The sequence below is a fragment of the Phodopus roborovskii genome, unplaced genomic scaffold (genome assembly GCF_943737965.1).
Source record: "Phodopus roborovskii unplaced genomic scaffold, PHOROB, whole genome shotgun sequence".
In the NCBI taxonomy this organism is placed as follows: Eukaryota; Metazoa; Chordata; class Mammalia; order Rodentia; family Cricetidae; genus Phodopus; species Phodopus roborovskii.
The window spans coordinates 6587314-6605694 of record NW_026126588.1 but is presented as its reverse complement, the minus strand read 5'-3'; positions in this window follow the sequence as shown (position 1 = coordinate 6605694).

The following is an 18381-nucleotide window of genomic DNA, read 5'->3' as shown; positions in this document are numbered from 1 at the left end:
GGCTTGTAATGAACAGTGTTGGAAATCTGTTGCCTGATCTCAAATTTGTTGTCATTTCTTTCTGTGCATAGTTTTGTAAAATTATATTACATTCCATGAAGGTTCTAATAATAATGATGACTTGAAATTTTCATGCATTTGATGGAGGACTAACCTCTCCAAATCCTGCACCATGTAGATATTTGCATTTTTAAAGAAAATTACTTTCGTTTTCTATGAAATGTTTGCCAGCAGATCCATAAATTCAAAAGTAAAAACACAGAATTAAAACCCTCACAAAAAATGCCTGGGACTTACTCCTTTCCCTCATGGAATTAGTATGAAGACACTAGGTAATTTTGCTTGCTCTAAGGGCCTTAGGAAATTTGACTCTCTGTGTTCCTGAAATTGTATTTTAAATTACAAACATTAGCAGAAAGACAAATTATCACACTGATAACATTGAGAAAGCATTTTCATCTTCCATTTTAATCAGAAGCCTCTGGAAGAATGAAATTTTCAAAATGATAAATCTGATTGCTTGAGTAGCAATGCCGTACGTGGTGATTACCATGGTTTAAGAAGTCCTAATAGAATTGAATGCCAACTGCACAATGGATTAAATTAAGAAAAGCCTAATTATAAATTCTAAATTTTATTGAAAAATAGTAAAAATACTAATGTACTTGTTTTTAGATGAATTCACCATATGACCTCAAACACAATCTCATTCAAGGACGTGCATGAAGCAATTAAAACTCTGTCCTGCAGTGCCCAATATGATTCACATATGGCACACTTCACCTAAGAAATTATACTTTCTTTCATAAAATTGGGTGTTTATTGCTTTTTGGCTCACAAAACTTAAAAAAAATTTATTAAGAATGACAAAATGGAATATTCCATGAATGTCCTCTTTCAATTTGAGCTCTTATCTTCTCAATGGGAAACTGATATATAAGCCATCTACAATCCATTTGTTTTTTTTTTTTTTAAAAAAAGCCTTTAAAAAGGCAAATATTAATCACACATACTACTTGGATTCATCCCTACCATGTTTTCATATGTGTATGTGATGTGTGCTTGTATCTCCCTCCCACAACACTAATCGCCTTCCTCTTTCCAACTCTTCTTTCTTTCCTTGTACTATTTTCTTTTTGTCACCCAGGACATTTTATTAGCATTGATTAAAGGAAGACAGGTATGAAGTGATACACAGTGCCTTCACACTAGCCACACCACTGAGAAAATCCCTCCCCCAGCAACTGTTGATGGCCCCAAGATGCTTGGGAAGGGGTGGGACAAGGTGAACCTTCCCCAACCATGATAGGTTGCTAACAGGTACAGACTTTTCCTCATGAAGATATTAATATTAACATATTAATTAATATCAATTAGGCAAAACAATACATTTTAAAGTGGGATAAGAAATAAGATAATGAATATTGTCTTAACACGTCTATCACATGTGGTAATTAACCAGTTACTTGATAATCACATGTTTATTTAGTTTTGCCCATGAAAGAATCTGATATCATTTTCCATTCTTAGCTCTACCAGGTTATTTTCTCATTAGTGTTACATTGGGCATTGAAGGTTACTTTGAAGTTAGTTGGGTAACAACATAGAGGATAAAAATGTGCTATAAAATCCAGAGTGCCAGGTGTCAAATATTGAAATCAATGAATACCTTTAGTAAACCTACAAAATAACTTTGAGGTCTTTTCATTTCCTTATCTGCTCGATTTACTCACAGGGTTTGTGGCTGCTGCTGTGTAAATGAGGATTCGGAAGGATGGACTCATAGAAAGGTTTTTGACACAGTGGTACTCCAAAATAAAGTCTTTTTAATATCATCAGCAGTATGCTCGCTTTACAGACATTCCCATGAGGTATGTATAGCTGTAAGCTTCCTCATTCTACTTAGTAAAGACAAGAAGTAAAATATTTCTTAATAATTTTCTCATTTTATTTTATTTAATTAACTTTTTTCATTTATTTTACATGCTGGGCTGTTTCTCCTCCCTCCTTTCCTCCCCTCCCCTCCCAACTCCCTTCTACCACTCTACCCCCCATTCACTTCTCTGCCTCTCATGGGCTTGAACAAAGCCTGGCACATCAAGTTGAGGTAGAACCCAGTTCCTCGCTCTGCATAAAGGCTATGCAAGGGAATCCAGCATGGGGAACAGGTTTCCAAAGCCAGCTAAGCACTAGGGACAGGTAGGTCCTACTTTCATTGCTAAGTGTCTTACAAATAGGCTGAGTTCCACAACTGTCACACACCTGCAGAAGGAAAAGTCAGCACCTTCTTTTAATTTCCATACTGTCAAAATTCCCAACAGTCCACTCACCGTTTTCCATTTCTCATGTGGGTTTGTGTGGCATATGTGTGTAGGCACAAATGTGTGTGTGTGGTCCAAGGTGGGTGTCAGGCTTCATCTTCTGTCAGTCACTCTTCTACACTATTCATTGAGTCAGAGTCTCTCAGCCAAAATCACTGATGTTGTAGGCTTGCAGGCCAGCTTGTTCAAAGTACTGATATGCTATCTCTGAGGCTAGAATTACACGTAGGACCCTATGCCAAACTGGCATTTACGTGGGTTTCTGGGCATCTAGATATCATTCCTCATGTTTGTATTACAGTGCTTTATTTACTGAGCTGTATCCTTAGCCCATGGCAGTTCATCTATTCCATTAAATATATTTGACTGTGGCAAATATTAATTTATATTTTTTCAAGCCAGTGGTATGCCTGAGACAGCCAAGTAGTGACCAAGTTCTACATTCGCACTCTGATTTTAATCAGTGTAACTCTTTTTATAAATCATTTTTAAGTCAGTGGTTATCATTAAAAGTAATTATTCTAAAATAATCTCCTACTACCGCTACGAAAATGACAAATCTCTTATTTTGAAACCATTGTTACAAGTATTTTTTCCCATTACTTTTATCTCATACAATACATCCTGACCGCACCTTCCACTCCTCCCTCTCCTCCCTCTCCTTCCCTCCCCTCTCCCCTCTTCCTCAGATCCACCTCTCCTCTGTTTCCCTTCAGAAAAGACCTGGCTTCCCAGTGCTATCACCAAGCATGGAAAAACAAGATGCAATAAGACTCACATCCATACTAAGCAGGGCTCACAGGGTCTCACAGAGGCTAAAGCAGCAATCAGGGATCCCGCAGGGGTCTATGCTAGGTCCTCTGCATATATTCTGTGTTTGTTTGGCCTAAGTTTTTTGTGGGACTCCTAACAGTAGGAGTTGGGACCCTTTTCCTCCTACTAGGTTGCCTCACACATCCTCCGTACAAGCACTGTTTTCTTTCCTTCTTGTTTTTAAATCTGCCTGCCACATGAATAATAACAGAGGGTGTCTGTAAAGTAGGTTATGCATGGCAAAGTTATGTAACTTTAGTCAGTACATAATAAATTTCAGAAGGGCAATTCATTACTGACTTGAGGCTAAAACTCCATAGTCTAGGTATTGATCATTTCAAGACTCCAATTTTAAAAAGGAGCTTTGCATATCTTTGCTTTATTAACCCTTTATAGGATACTTTTAATTCACATAAACCCACTTTTAAAAAAGTTACAATCAGTGAATTATTTTACTTGCTTATTTATTTATTTACTTATTTATTTTGTGTGTGTGCATGTGTGTATCCTTGCCCATGATGTGGGGTCAGAGAACTGAACTCAGGTCAGCAGGCTTCGCAGCAACTATCTGTATTTTTGAGATAACTAACTGTGAGCTAAGTTTATTTTTTTTAAACTAACATAGTAACTTGGCCAACACTTTAACCCAAGAAACTTGACAAATGTCACTGGAAGTTATCAATTTGGATACATATTAATTAAATTATTGATATACATTTAATTTTTAATTGTTCTTATTGATCATTTGTCTAGCTATTATAAACTCATCAATGCATGTTCTGCAAAGAAATTGACTTTGATTTTAAATTTACCTTTGCATCTGGAAAATGGGTACTTTTACACTTTCTCAAGAATTAGTGTCAAGATGTAGATACAAGAATTACCTCTTCCAATTGATAGACTTGTTAGCAAGAAGCATCAGTGAGTAGACACAAAGAAAAATGGGAAGCGAGTGTAGGACCTGTGGCACTCTGCTCCAAGGCCACATACTCTCTATCCCAGAGTAAAAACATTTTGAAAACAGGCTGTGGGAAATAATTAGCCTTCTTTCCTGGATGGGGTGTTTGGTATCTATAAAAAGATGTGCAAATGTAAAAAGAAAATGTACAACCAGATCTTTCAAAGTAGAAAAATGATTTCCCACATAAATAGATATTTTAAGTTAAATATTTTGAAGTCAATATCTTGGATTTTCTACTAATTTAAATTCTCTTCTCCACAACCACTGAAAAACAAAATAAAGAAGTCAGAGATTTTACATTCAATTATTTGTGGTAGATTATTCAGGGTATTTTCAGATATTCTTGTTCTCATCCTGACAGGCATATTGTAAGATCCCCCCCAACATTGGAGGGAAATGACCCTCAATAAAAGGTGAACATAAGTGAATGGCAGGCACTTCAAAATGTGTGTGGCCAAATACAATGCTCCTCCTTCTCTCTTCTAAAATCTTCATAAAAGGAAATGTCCAGATAGCACCTTCTAGTTTCCAGCCAACTCTTTTAATCTTGAAAGATGCTTGTTATCCTAGTCTATTATTCTATAAAAACTCTTGGTTGCCATTGCATAGTCCTTCCTGACACCTAACCCTGTGTTGAATTACTACACATATTTGATAAATGATGTTCACTGTCAGAATGAATCATTGCATCTACCACTCATGTACTATTCAGGGTGACATGTGTTTTACATGTTGTATGTAAAATAATTTTAAAATTCCTTAAAGTACATGATATTACCCATGTCTTGCTCCTATGTCTGTAAAGACTGAGAGCAGAGATAACACAGCAAACTCAACTCTAAGCTTGTAGGGTATAGCCCAGCAGTTAAACGTATTCAAAATTTATGCTCAGGACCACATTGGAAGGGTAATATGCTATTAACGAGCAATAGAACAGAAAATGATAATGACTTCTGTGAGTGTCAAGGAAACTAATAAGAATCTAGGAGGTGTCAACTATTTAACAGGACACATTTCTGTTTATCAGCTTTGGGGTGTTTTTCAGAACCAAGGCAGTGATGCTCTCTAGATAGCCAGGAAGAAAAGGAAGTAACAGAGGAGTGATGATTGTGTACAAGATCAAGTCTTAGACGAGAGTTGCAGGCTTTCTCCTCTTGCTGATAGATAAGGCATAAATGCTGCACAAGGTCAAGAGGGCTGTAGTGCCAGCACAGAAATACCAGCTTGACAGCCAGCACGGCGTGCTTATTGGAATGAGGTCAGCCATATTTGCAGGAAAAAGAATAGTCCATTCTAAGTGCAGTTAAGAATTTATGAATAAAGTTTATAGAATATGTTTAAGGAATGGTCTAAAATAATCTGGGATGCAGTAAAAAGCTGGACTTTCTCTTTCAAATAAGAGGGCATCATCTAAGTTTCTTTTTGAACTGGATTGTCCTATACATGTCTCAAAGAAGGAATAAAGAAACATGGACAGAAAAAAAAAGAAGAAACAAGAAAGTGTACATTACTAGATCAACAGAGAAATAGAATAACCCATATTTAATGCATGTAAACTTACTAGAAGCTATTTATGTATGCTAGAATACGTATTTAATACATATAATAATGTAAAATCATACAAATCAAGAAAGATTTAGCCCTGTTAATGTTCAGAGGGGTTGGAAATCTGAAAATACAAATGACTTGGCCCCAGAGGCATGGTGTAGTTAGAAAAGGTTTTTAGAAATGAATGGTATCAGAGGTAGTAGTTTTAGCAATACATCCCTTTATGGAGCACTTGGGATGAAAGGGATGTCTTTTGTGTCTTTAAAGAATAAGAAATTCAGAAAATAAGGGGTAAACATTGAGCAGTAATATAGGTATAAAATGGAATGTTTGCCAGCTCTCCAGTTTCCCAGAAATAGAAATTGAATTAAATAAATTGAAGTTTAGAAAACAAATACCCAATATTATTGAACAACAAAGTATCCAATTTTCATCAAACCTTTACTTCTTTATATTCAGAAATGTAGCTGGTTATCCCCCAAAATGAAGTATTTTTATCAAAGAAAATCACATAACATCATTAAGTCTTACCATACAGAAAATACTTAAGAAGTTTTCATTACATTTTATAATTATTTTATCATTAGCCTTTTTTACAATTGAATGAATACATAAGCTAAATTCATAAAACTCCTTTGAAAGAAAACATGATCTGTTTTCTAATTTTATTGATTGCATCGGCAATAAAGAAATAGATACATTATTGAAGTGTAATCTAATGACTTCAGGAGAAGATGCTAAGTCCTAAGGAATGATATCTCCAACACAGAGCTCTAACAATGAGTGACAGTAACAGTATTTTTAATGGCATGTTTAATAATTTATCTGATACTGATTTTATAAACAGGATGGCAAACATACCATGCATGTTTTATAAAAACTAACACTTGTACATCAAAGGCCCACAGCATCAATTATGCTTTTTCTTCTTTTTATTTAGTTTACATCAAATTCTAATTTGATTTTATTTCTTTTGCAAGGATATGCGAAATAATTTACACTCCAGCAAGTGTTTGATAGTATGCATTTATATTGTCTTCAATATTTATAAAGACTTCACAGTAAATCTTTATTTCATGTTTTAAGAAACAACAGTTCACAAAATAGGTCTCAAAAATCATGTAATGAGTAAATAGAATTTTAATGTAGCTTCACCTGTTATTTGCTAAAGTGTTAATTACATTGAGATTACTTCTGTTCTACAGTGCATTTTCTTGGTATATACTTCTCTAAATTGAATTAAATTGAGTTCTTGTTTCTTTAGTTCATTCACAATTTTATATCTCAGAGATAATCAATACCTATTTAACTAAGAGTATGTTAGTGTGAATAGTAGTGTGTTAATACATCTGGGATTTATGTTTCATGTCATATTTTGATATTTTGATACAAAGAACAGTAAAACTTGAGTAAATTAGTTCCTAAGCATGGGTTTCAGATACTTCATATAAACAAGGAAAATAAATAATTATAGAAACTATATGAGATCATGGTTTGAAATCTGCAGTGCTGTGAAGTCAAGCTACTAGGCACATAGATATACTTGGTAATCTCAGAACTGGCTATTATACCAAGTTTGGCCTCTCACTCTTACTGCACTGAGTAATCTTTAAGCCATTGCTTTGGAAGTACACTTCCACTTACTGTTTTTGAACAGTCTTCCAAGAGATAGAGCTTCAGGATAATTCTAACATGATATGAAGAAAAGCTAAAAACACTGCAATGTAAATCTGAGACATGGGAGCATACCACATATTTCTTTCCAGAAATATACATGGTGGTTAGTTCTCAAAAATGTTCAAAGCACAGAAAGCTCAGATACTTAAGTAGCTGACTATTGTTTCTTAGCCAGAGCTATATATTTGACTTAAAGACAACACTAAGGGTTGATCCTAATTTTATCATGCTATAACTTATCAGCCATGAGTACCCTTAACAGTAGGTGGCTCTGTTGAGCTACTCTTTCCAATGCTACCACTTTGGGTGGTAGCCCCTTGTAAGTAAGTATCAACATGGATGCCAAGGCCAGATAACTCAAGGCAAGTCAGGTGTGTTACCACATTCATTCTGCTGTACTACTAATGCTATCTTTTCTCAGGTCTTCTGGAAATATAAAACTTTACAGATTGACTTTTATTTTTGTATTTCTTGGATTGTTTTGGTTTCCCATATGTGCCTGTGTGTTTGTGCACATGCGCAGACACCTATCTGTGTGCAGGTGCTTGTAGAGGACAGGAATCGTTGTTATGTGTCTTCTCCACATTACTGCTTTTGTTTGATTATTTTTATTTGTTGTGTATGAGTATTTACCTACATATATGCCATTCAACAGGTATGTACAGGTTGCCTTCATAGGCCAGAAGGAGTTGTTGAATATCTTGGAACTAGAATTATAAACTGCTGTAAGTCTCTTTCTGTGTGCCAGGAACTGAACCAGGTTCCTTGGAAATGAGCCTGGGTCCTGAGAAATGAACTTGGTTTTTGGTAGGAACAGCAAGTCCTCTTAACAGCAGAGCTATGTCTCTATCCCCTCCAGCTGTGGAGATAGGGTCTCTCTCTGAACCTGGAGCTCATCTTTTGGCTAGGCTGACTGAGAAGTGAATTGCAGAGATATTTCCCTTTCTTTCTTTCTTTCTTCTTTTTTTTCTAATCCCAGGTTATAGCCACATGCCACTGTGCCTAGGACTGTTCTTGTTTTGAGTTTTTACCTTAGTGCAATGAATTTGATCTCAGGTCCAATGCTGCTATGCCAAGCACTAACAGAGTCATTGGCTCCACTCCGAGTCTCTCTTCCACTAAGAAACACAACTTGTAAACATTTGCCTTCCAATATTCCAGACCCAAGATGCACGTGCCACCTGATAAACTTAGAGTGCCAATAAAGAATGTGAAAAAGCTTTAGCCTTTTATTGATGTGCCTGTCTGCTATATGTTGTTTTGCTAATCTATGCCAGTGTGTGTGTGTGATTGTGCCATGATTCATCCTTTTGGGAAAAAGAGAGTTGGTGACTTATTGGCTTTAAGACTGCATTTTAAAGAGACATTCAAGTTTCAAAGTGTTGAATTTTTTAAAGACTGTGAGTTTTACATTTGCACTGGGTTTTATAGTATCAACATGAAATCTTGAGGACAATTAAGAAAGTAAAGATTCTGGTTTAATGCAATGCATTTTTGTGTTGGCAAGGACTGGATTTGTGATTGTTAACTTTGGCTGTAAATTTGACACACTTTGAAGAATTAAAGAATTATTCCCATTAAATTGGCCTGTGACCGGGTCTTTGAGGAATTGTGATAATAGCTAATTGATATAGGAGGGCCTAGTCAAATGTGGCCAGTGCTATCCCTAGGCTGGCAGGCCTATATTATATCTGAGGCCATCTGCTTTCTTAGGCACAACACTGTCTTATCCTCCAACTTCTTCCTTCAACCTAAAGCCATGGCTGAAATGTGGGCATACAGAACAAATGGCAGAAGACATACATCAGATGACTTGTGGTTCTGGAATAGGCATGTTTATTTAGGCAAGACAGACAAAACATTTCAGATGCTCTTTTGCCAGGAAGTATCCTTATAGTATGGGTCTCAGGCAGTTGGAGGTATATGAGCTGCCTTTGATATGACAGCTGTACCCAGGGAAAATAATTACTGAGAAACTGACTCCAACTCTGGTAAATTCTGTACCACACCATCTTCAGGGGCATGGAAGTGAACAGACGGAGTCTGAGGAGTAGCTGTAGCATGTCCATGTAGTTTCTGGGTTCCTCACATCACTTGGCCCATTGGAAAGCTCTATGGCCTTATATTCATTTTGGCAGGCATGCTCTTTCTCTGTCATCACCCTGGGACCTGGGAAGAAATGGCTGCTCCGAGGATATATATGTCCTTGCTGCTGCATCTGTGTGAAGCTTGCTTAGCTCCCTTGGTGCTCAGCTCTGCCGACTTCTGCAGGAGGTACTAGTTAAGATCCAGGGACTTGCCACCTCCTCCTCTAGGTACTCCTTGATACCTGTGCCTGTGGCTTTCTCAGCAGGGAGCAGACTTTCTTTCCCTTTTGCCCCTCTGGGGACTCTACTCTATGTATCTTGAGGAATGTGCCTATTCACTTAACTCTTGTGTTAAGACAAGGTCAGACATCTTTCAAGGTGCTGCACTTGCAGTCACTTGACAGGTGAACCTCATCTATTCAATAATTATAAGCTTAACGGTAAGGAGTACAGGGCTGGCCTGAGAAGTTCATGTTCCTCCTTAAAACCCAGAAGTCTGTGACAGGGGTAATGTGACCTGAAGCCTATGGAACTCAGTAGAGCTGAAAGCCAGACATTAGAGGCGATACAAAATGAACACTCAGGCTGCCTACCTGTGGCTCTTTCTATTCACAGATACCCATAAACCTAGATGTTCACAAACTGGGAGCGTGGGGGGGGGAGGGAGAGGGAGTTAGGAGAAGAGGAGAAAATAGGGGAGAGGATGACATGAAGGAGCAGGAAGTTTGAGTCAGGGTAACAATAGAGGAGAGCGAGAAAAGATACCATAATAGAGGGAGCCATTATAGGTTTAAAGAGAAATATGGCATGAGGGATATGTCCAGAGATCTACAAGGATGAACCCCAACTAACAATCTAAGCAATAATGGAGAGGCTAGCTCAAACGCCCTTCCCTGATAATGAGATTGATAACTACTTTGTATGCCATCCTAGAGCCTTCATTTAGTAGTTGATGGAAGCAGAAGCAGACACCCATGGCTAAACTCTGGAATCCAGTTGCAGAGAGGGAGGAGTGATGAGCAAAGGGGTCAAGGCTAGGCTGGAGAAACCCACAGAAACAGCTGACCTGAACAAAGGGGAGCTCATGGACCCCAGACTGATAGATGGGAAACCAGCATAAGACTGACCCAGACCTCCTGAATGTGGGTCTCAGTTAGGAGGACTGGACAGTCTATGCGGCCTCTAGTAGTGAATCAGTATTTATTTATAGTATGCAAACGGACTTTGGGAGCCCATTCCCCATAGAGGGATAATATCTCAGCCTAGACACATCAGGGAGGGCCTAGGCCCTGCTCTGAATGTTATGACAGACTTTGAAGATCCCCCATGGAAGGCCTCACCCTTCCTGGGGAACAGAAAGGATAGGGGGTTGGTGTGGTGTAGGAGGGGAGGAAGAGGGAACTGGGATTGCCATGTAAAAAAGCTTGATTCTAATGTAAATTTTAAAAAATGGAAAAAAGATATTGTACCTAATGTGAATATGTTATAATGTTGCTGATTAAATATATGATGAAAGGAAGGATGAAATGGAAGGAGGGAGGGGAGAGGGAGGGAGGGAGGGAGGGAAGGAGGGAGATGACTAAGCAAGTCAGATGAACCAAGGAAGTAATAGTTCTTCCATGGTTTCTCTTTTACGTCCTGCATGGAGTTTCTACTGTAGTATGTCTTAATGTTGGGTAGTATCTATATGATGAAATAAACCATCTTTCTCCAACATTGTTTTTGTTCATAAAGCTTATCACAGCAACAGTTAGACTACTGTCCAAAGTCCCTTATTTCAATGTGTAAAGAACACATTGCAGAAATGAAAAGTAAGCTATAAGACCCACGTTCATCTTATGGGAAAAGATGTGCCTAACTTTCAGACAGATTAGATTATCATAAAGAAAACCTAATAAAATGGCTAGAATATTTGTTTCTTAATTTTATGTTCACATTATTGCCAGTCTTCCCATGTTGAATAAATTATGCAGTATTTACGGGAGCACAGGATATGATTCAGTAATAAGGGCTTGATATGCAAGCATGAATTTCTGAATGAAATTTGCCGCATTCACATACAACTCAGCATGGTGTCTACCGCTAATACTGGGAAGGCACAGAAGGATCCTTAAAGCTCGCTGGCTGGTTTTTCTGCCAAAATAGGCCAACTAATTTCAACAAGGAAAGTTGTATAAAAATGATAAAAAAGGGACGAAGAAGCCCTGTCTTGGAAAACAAAACAAAAAGCAAAACAAACAAACAAACAAAAATGATAAAAACAGGATTGAGAAAATGCTACACGAAAGACTGACCTTAAGCTTCCACCCAAAACACAGACATGTAAAAATCCCCACCCATGTAAATATGCACACACAGGGGTATGTACAAGCAAACAATAATAATAATTAATAAATGCTTCCCCCCACATTGCTACTTTCTGAGCTTACATTTTCAAGCAAGAATTATTTACAGTTATCAATTTCCAAAAAATAGAATCCACATTCAAAGCATGTATGCAAACAAGGCATCCCTTCCCTGAAATAACACACACACAGCTTTACCTGCTGTGACAACAATGTCATTAGACATGGGTTCTCACCAAGGGCAGAGTTATATTCTTTAATAGCAGAATTAATGCAAATTCTTATTTGTTGACTTGACCATTTAGTTTCTCTTTATTCAGTGGTGGGCATTGACCTTCAGGACTTAATGCATAGAGGTCAAGTTCACTGCTGCTGAGCTACAGCCCCAGCCACAGACCTCATTTTTAAGGCTCACTTTCATGGTGAAATGCATTCTTTTAATAAATTTATTTGTGTGTGTGTGTGTGTGTGTGTGTGTGTGTGTGTGTTCAAAAGTATATGTACAGGTGTGTGTTTGGGTATGTGAAGAAAAGCATATCAGGTGCCTAGAGCTGGAGTTATAGACATTTGCGTAACTTTCAGCTTGTTGTACGGGTGCTGGGTTCAGAACCCTGAAGTAGATAACTGATGCAACTGATGCATGACACGAGATTCAAATGTAGATTAATATAATTTTATTCAGGGAGAAATCACTTACACGCGATGTAGATGACCGTTGCAAGCCCCTGCTCTGAGGAGCCACACCAGCTGCCCTCCATGAGCCAAGTGGGGGCAAGAGAGTAAGCCTGTCTGAGACCCCAGACCAAATACCACACACTTGCCTACACATCTGTGACCACATCCTAACGGGCACGGTCAGTGCCACAGAGGTGGTTGGGATCTCTCAGTACAGATCTGATCCTAGTGATAGAGCAAGGATTTCTCTTTACTACCGAGCATCCTTTCCATCTCAACATCAATGAGTTCTCAGCATTTACTAGAAGAGTTGTAATAGCAGACTTTACAATTCACACCTTTAAGTAAATTTCAGGTAGAATTGTTCATAGTCAATGTTGTGGTCATATTCATGGATTTTATGAAGCCAATGATGCATCCAGAGCTCTTTTACATAAAGTCATGAAATAGATAAAGAATCATGATTACAGAATACAATAGGATTCTAGCCTATGATCGAACACCAATGGGAGACAGAGAGATAGATATTCTGATGTAAGGCTAGGTGTGTTTCAGAGTAATTAATAAAAGAACAACAAATGTTCAAAGCCTTATATCTATACGATACTCTCTTTTATCTGTCATCTATTTGTAGAAATAATTTTTAGTTTTGTAAAATGTATGTACTGACTAATAGACTGATCAGCTAAGAACATTAAAAACATTGCTACATGCAAACATCATCATTTGTGAAATATGGAATATCCCAGTGAATATTCATTGTAAATTAACATGTGATATTTGGGAACAAATCAGGAAAACATCAGTACAATACATGATGGAAGTAGATTTATCTCCCCAGAGATTGGACTTTACATAGGTAGTGTTTAAGAACAATAATAGAAAGTTCCTTTCCTAGTTCTGGAAACTTTCATAATTAGTTACGTATCTTTCCTCAATGTATGGATAAATAGCTGTCTGGCCTTTAATCAGATCACTATTACCTCTAGCCCCAATATTACATAAAGTTATAATCCATGCATTTTGTGTTAACATTAAAGTAAAAAGAGAAACATTTTTTTCATGCAGCCCATGAAAATTACTGGACTCAATTATCTCTGTTTATAATATTCACCTCCACCTGCCCTGATTATTCCCCATCTCTTTAATACATCTCAACTTTGTTTTTTTTTAATTAACACATTAAGTCTAGCTTTTACTGCCCACATACGGCTGTTTGTGAGACCATACAGAGAAACTTGGTCAACCTATCAAGCGTCCCAACCTTAAAGGAAACCAACTCTATCAACTGCCCACAGCTTCCCTGTTAGGAGTGGGAGCTCACATGTAACTATCTTGCCCATGTCATATGAAGGTAACCACAGCTGCTGTGAGTTCATGCATTCAGATTCTTGCCTTATATAGAGGACAGTGTCTCTGGCTCTTATGGTCATTCCACTCCCTCTTCCATGGTTTTCCCCCGGAGCCTTTTGCGTGGAGTATGATTGAGATATTCCACTTGTGGCTAAGCACTGGAGTTTCAATCTCTGCCATCAGAGTCTGCCTTTTACTTGGCTTGCCAGAGAAATTTACATCCCAGGGAAGTCACTGTAGTACATTTCCTCATAGGTTAAAGCATACATGTTTTGTGGAAAGTGTAGAGAAATCACTGTGCATACAGGAAGATAGTATGCACACTTCAGTACTGGTAAATGGTAGCCATGAAATATGAGGCTCTGAAAATGTAATTTCTTACCTTCTCATGATTTATACATTATGAACAGATTGTGCTTTCAAGTGAGCAAGTGATGTCACACTAGTTGCTGTTCTGATCTTATTTTGCTATGATTTGACATTTTTTTTTGTAAACGATGGAGCTGAATGAGATGAACACTAGATCTTGAATGAGAAGTCTCCTTTTGTGTTTTTCCTTCAGAGCACAGTCAGTGATAATCTATCCGGTTTCCTCGATACTGTCTTCTTCAGTCTATTTATTTTCAAGCTGCTTGTTTTATCTTACTAAATTAATAACCTTTTATTTTAGTAACAGTTTTCTTTATTCTTCACATTCCTGTTTGTTTCCATCTGTGCTAAACACATTTCACAGCTCCAATCTTTGCCAAAATATTGAAAATAATTGCATTTCTGAAGTTACAAATTATGGATTCCTAGTCTGCTTATTAAGTTGAGCCAAGGACTGCTCTTTTGTGGCCCGAATATGCCCACTTTATTTCAGGCTTCTGGATTTTTAATTTACTTTTGGATAATGAAGTGTTCAGTGAAAAAAAAAGATATATTTGAGTACTGGGACTAGAGAGCACTGTGTGGTATTTTTGGAGAAGTGCACACATTCAGTGTATTTATGGTTTGTGTGTACTTTCTAAGATCTATACTTAGGACAAATTTTCATTGTTCCATATCCTACACAGCAAGAATTACTAATCAGTAGGGTTCCTGTTTACATACTTTTATTAACAGAAACATGGGTGAATAGTTCTTCTTCCCTTGAAAAGAATTCATATAAAGGCTGGAGAGATGGCTCATAGGTTAAGAGCACTTGTGCTTTGGAAGAGGACCAAAATTAAGTTTCTAACACCCACAATGTCACTCTAGTTCCAGGGAATCTGGCACACTCTTCTGACTTGTGTGGGGACAAGACAAGTATGTGGTGCATATACATAAGTAAAAGGAAAACACTAATACATATAAGAGAATAAACTACTAATAACAGTAATAACAACTACAAGACAATACCTGCATTTTAAAATTTCAAGAATTCCAACTACGGATTTATATGAAGTGATTGTTCTGATCCTCTATGTGTGATTTCTGCGTGGGAACAATTGTTTCCTCTTTTGAAATGTAAACTCCTAGAAAGACTTCGTGTCTCACTTACTGGAACACAGCAAGTTTAGATGAATTATTTTAGAAAGTAACACAGTTTCCAAATGAACTCTGGACAACTGCCCATCTCTAGTCCCCTGGTGGAAAGGATGCAAAGTGTTGTCAGAACAGTTTGGTTCTTCAAGCTATAAAATGCAAACATACTCTGACAGTTACTTGGCATATGTATGTGAGATCAACAAAATGAAGCCCTTCTTCCTTAGAATTCCTTCAAATAAAATACTTTTCTTGGAAGCAAGAGCTAATGTTATTTGTAAGATATAAGACACTCGGTTAAAGTGAATTAAAAATAAGGTGATTTTTAAGGCCAATCATAATGATTCAGTAATTAGTTTTCATTTTGAGAATTTATAACTTGAATACTACTTTTCATTTAGGAAATAGAAGAATATAACTCTAAATATTATTCTAACATTAAATATTTATGCTTGTTTAGTGAGGAGTAATAGCTAACCTGTTTTTATGTCAACATTGCCAACCAATAATTATAATATATATTCTATATAACGTCAAATGGTATTTTAATTTTGTTAGCATACAGTTTACAGTTTAACAGATGAGGTTTTTATCTTAACGATAAGCCTTTTGTGGTAAATAATGTGTAAAATGTCAAGGATTATTATTTTGCTTCATTATTGGGGCCCACATTGCTAATGTTTTTTATTGTGTTTATTATGGTAGTAACTATGACATCATTTTCCCTGTCACATCCAGATACCGCTTCTAGATTCTCTCCTAATTACACCTATTTTTTTCTCCTAGGCTATTTAAGGATAAAAACAATAGTTACTCTCTATGATAGTCATCTTTTTTTTTTTTCACATACTCAAAACACCTGAGTGAATCCTCTTAAAAGAAAGAAAAATTTATCTTAGGTCACTGTTTCAGAGTTACCACCCAACGGTTGGTTTGTTCCAGTGCTTTTGGGGAACTAATGGGTTAATAAAATCACAATAGAAGGGAGTGATAGAAGAAATCTATTTACATTACAGCATTCAGAAAACATAAAGGCACAAAGGAAAGGGAGAGGAATATGTTACACTCTTCTAGGACTTGTCCTAAATGACCATCTATGTGCCAGTTCCTAATCAATCAATCATGACTCCATCATCGTGTTTTTACACTGATGGCGTTCTCATGATCTGAGTACCTTCCCAAAGTTTAATATCTGTTCATTGCTGCTTTGAATCTGAGGCCTTCAGTGCAAGAGCTTTTGAGGAACATTTTATAAACAAGTGAAATCTGTAATCTCTATATTTAGATTATGTAGAAAATACTTCTTTAGTTTCTTGCATACTGAAATACTGCAAAATATACAACAGAAAAATATTTCAGTCTTCTACAGATTACTTAACAGCCTATGTACATGGAGGGCTGATGGGCAATGAACACAAACTACTTGAATTATAAGGCAAGTTACAAGAATGATAAGGATTTGTGAACAATGGAAGAGGAAAATGAAGACTTGACAAACGTTGTGTGCTGGCTAGTTCTTTGCAAACTTGATACAAGCAACAGTCATTTGGGAAGAGGAAATCTCAGTTGATACCTCCATAAGATTTGCCTGTGTTCTGTAGCACATTTTCCTGATTGATAGGTGATTTGAGAGGGTCTAGCTCACCGTGGGTAACACTATCACTGGGCTGGTCATCCTGGGTGCTATAAGAAAGCAAACTGAGCAAACTGTGAGGAGCAAGCTAGTAAGCAGAACTCTTTCACAGCCTCTGTTTCAGTTCCTGCCTCCAAGATTCTGCCTCTGAGTTTTTACAATGATGGACTACAACATGGAAATATAAGTTGAAAAAACAAACAAACAAACAAAACAGACACCACTTTTCTACCCAAGTAGATTTGTCCATGTTTCTTGTCACAGCAACAGAAATCCAAACTAATACGGTAGTTATCAAGAGGTGACTTATTTTGCAGTGGTACTCAGTGTAAGCCTGGGTAAGTAAACGGAAAGAAAGCAAGGCCTGAAGTAAGTGAAGGTTAGCCAGCTGGATGTCTAGGTTGTATATTTCCAGTGACTTAGGGTTGATATTGTGCTTATCCATTCAAATTCTGGCAAGAAGCTAGTATGAGTGAATGGAGAGAGTATTATGAGAATGGTTGTAGAAAATTTAGTCATAGAAGTTAGAACACAGAATACTGGTAGTATAAGAAAACTAGCTGTGCAAGCCAGGGAGTGAGCCAATAAGCAACATTCCTCTATTGGTTCTTACCCTGAGTTCCCTCAATGATAGATTGTGACCTGTATATGTGAGCCAATTGAACTCTTTTCTCTTGCAATTGCTTTTGGTCACAATGTTTATCACAGCAGCAGCGACAACAGAAAAACTAGAACAGTATTGAGATAATATTTAAAGATATGAACCTGGACAAGACCACGAAAGAAAGGAAAGGAACATAAAATAGCTTCCCAATATTTGGGAAAGTGTTTTCTTCATCAGTCTATTCTGTTACAATGATACAATTGCATATAGAGAAAAGAAATTTATTCCTTACAGTCCTGGAGGTTGGTAAATTAAATAAGAAAGCTTATTATACACGACCCACTCTTCTGGTGAGGGTTTCTCTGAGTTAGCAACATATCCTCTTACTGCTATATCCTTCAAAGAGGAAGAGTTCTGTGTCCTCAAAGAGGAGAAGCAGAGAGGCAATGATTTTCAGTGCTGTATGAATTGTGGCTTTATAAGGCTCTTAATGCTATCCACAAAGCAGTATTACCATAACCTAGTCAGCTCACTAAGATTCCCATTTTTAAAGGAATCTCTGGTCATTAAACTTCAACACCAGGTTTTTCAAGAGAACTCATTCAACTCACAGCAGACTAATTCGTAAAGAAAAGGCATGTGTTTTAAATAAAAGGGTCACAAATGAACACATAGCACATCATGGCAGATAAGGAATCCCTTTAATTAAAGATTCCTGGCTCTGCAATGACACAATTTGTAATTCCATAGTCATCAAGGGTTGACTTCCAAGGAATAGCTACTATTTGTCTGACTTACAGCTGGTTTTAACAGTGAAGAAGTTCACTGAATGTTATGTAATTGTCACTCCAATGACAT